We start from the raw sequence: 2391 nt of genomic DNA, 5'->3' as shown, positions 1-2391 counted from the left end.
CTGTATCTACACCCCACTGTCCTCTCAAAGGAGAATCTAGTAGAATTTTGCACCGTGTCTCAGACCTGGACATTCCTGGCTCAGTTTTCATGGACATGAGAATTTTTTTCTCCTGGTTTGCCTACATCAAAGGAATTCCACTTTGGAACTTTGTAATCTAAGTCAGAGTTCCCAAGGTTTCCGGGTTAATGGCCCAAAGGGGGAGGGGGGAAAGGGGGAGTGGTGTTGTGGAAGGGGCAGACACGTGTGCACGTGAGTGAGCGTGCAAGAGCACCCTTTGCTCACGGGAGTGGGGCTGAGAGCACCCGTGATGTTCGCGCAAGTGAGGCTCTGAGCGCCTGCAAAGCTTGCGTGAGTGAGGCCCCACGTGCCCGCAATGCTCATGCAAGTGGGGCCCTGAGTCCCCACGACGTTCATGTGAGTGGGGCCCGAGAGCCCATGACACTCGTGTGCGTGAAGCTGTACATGCGCGCATCAGCCCAATTGTGAATAGGCCACGGACCGGGAGTGGGCCGTGGCCCATAGGTTGGGGCCCCCTGATCTAAGTAACATGGTGGGCCCCCAGTGACTCTCCTTTCCTCCCGTGTCTAGGCCGCCAATGCTCTCAGCTTCCTCCTCTCCTTACCTGAGGCAGCAGAAGCCGTGGGAGAACCAGGCGCCTCCCCTGGGAACTCGGGACAAGTCAGCCCTTGAGGTAAGGAATCTCCTGGGCCCAATCCGGATCCTTCCTCCATCTCTGCAAACCTCAGCAGATGCCTACAGGTTTTTCCCCAAGTCCATTTCTGTTGCTAAGTGAGACAGTCTTTAAGTGGACTTTGCCCCATTGTACAACCTTCCTGGCCACAGTTGTTCAGTGAGTAGTTGCCTTTGTTAAGTTAGTGACACCATTGTTAAGGAAATCTGGCTTCCCCCTTGACTTTGCTGGTCAGAAAGGGGATCGCCTGACTCCGAGACGGTCATAAATCCGAGTCAGTTGCAGAGCCTCTGAATTCCGGTCAGGTGACCAGAGGGAGGCTACAATGGCCGTCAGGGAGAAAAACGTCCAGCTGGACTGTAACCTGGAACAGTCACTAAAAGCAACGGTTGTAAGTCACGGTAACCGAGCTCAGCCACAACCACCCCCAGACTGGCCCATAAACCCTGATCCTGCCAGCCATCGTGGCTTGGTCCAACCATGGTTTTACTGCAAAGCTTTTTGATCAGAGTAGATGGAAGCCCCCATCACCATCATACCATATGCTGCAATCCTGGCTTGCCATAAGACTCAATGCTGGTCGGTTGGGTGATATTAGGGCCGGTGTGCCCCAAGCACACTCAGAGCCTACTTTTACCCCAAGTTCATCTTAGCCTGTGCAAACCACGATCTCTAACCTACAGGCTGTTTTGCAAACTGATTTTCTCATTGCCTGCCTTTCACCAGCGAGGCAGTCCCTGTTGTGTAGCGACACACTCTTTGGAAGAATGTGCAGCCTTTCCAACATCTTTATTTTGTGGCTGTCGCTACCTCTTTTGGGGCCAGGTGTTTGTGGCTTCTGTTGTTGTTGTGTATTTTTCCTGGAGTTAAAAATGCTTCTTTGTGATGCAGACCAAGAAAACCTGGAATTAACCAAACCACCTTGAGCCCTAATAACCAACTTTATTACTGGAGGGGGAAGAAAAAATGGGGGAGGGGCTGATTTTTGTTGTTGTTGTTTGTTTTGTGTTATGTTTTGTGCTTGCTGCACAAGCTGCAAAAGGAAACCTGACCATATCCTGAAGACCAGCGGGAGACGGATTGGTGTGGATGCAAGCCTGGGCTTTGCAGGGGAGGGGGGATCGGCTGGACGGTTGGCCCTGATTTTCCTTCCTCTGTCTGGTTTAGCTCGGCTGTGCGAGCTCTGAAAAGCCTGGTCCTCTGCACCGGCCGTCTGGAGGAATACAAGCCTCTGGGGAAGAAGGGCTGCTGGCAGATGCCGTTGCCCCCGAGAGTTTGCTTGAAGCCATTTCCCACCTGGTCGGGTAAGGGATTAAAAGTCAAAAGAGCTTGGCTATCAGTGGCTGTGTGGGGAGGAGAGGGAGGGGAGGGGAGAGGGAGGAGGAGAGAGGGAAGAGAGGAGAGGGAAGAGGGAGAGAGACAGAGGGGGAGAGAAAGAGAGGGAAAGGGAGAGGGAGAGAGACAGGGAGAGGGAGGCAAGAGGAGAAGGAGAGAGAGAGAGAGAGGAAGAGGGAAAGAGAAAGGAAGAGGGGAAGAGAGAGAAAGAGGGAGGGGGAGAGGAGGGAAGAGGGAGAGAGACAAAGAAGGAGAGAGAGAGGGAGGGAGGAGAGGGAGAGAGGGAAAGAGAAAGAGGGAGAGAGGGAGAGAGACGGGGAGAGGGATGTAAGGGGAGAGGGGGAGAGAGAGACCCAGAGGGA

Source organism: Protobothrops mucrosquamatus, unplaced genomic scaffold, assembly GCF_001527695.2.
Source record: "Protobothrops mucrosquamatus isolate PMUCROS unplaced genomic scaffold, P.Mucros_1.0 scaffold940, whole genome shotgun sequence".
NCBI lineage: Eukaryota > Metazoa > Chordata > Lepidosauria > Squamata > Viperidae > Protobothrops > Protobothrops mucrosquamatus.
The sequence above is the reverse complement of the archived record's forward strand: the minus strand, read 5'-3'. Positions refer to the sequence as shown.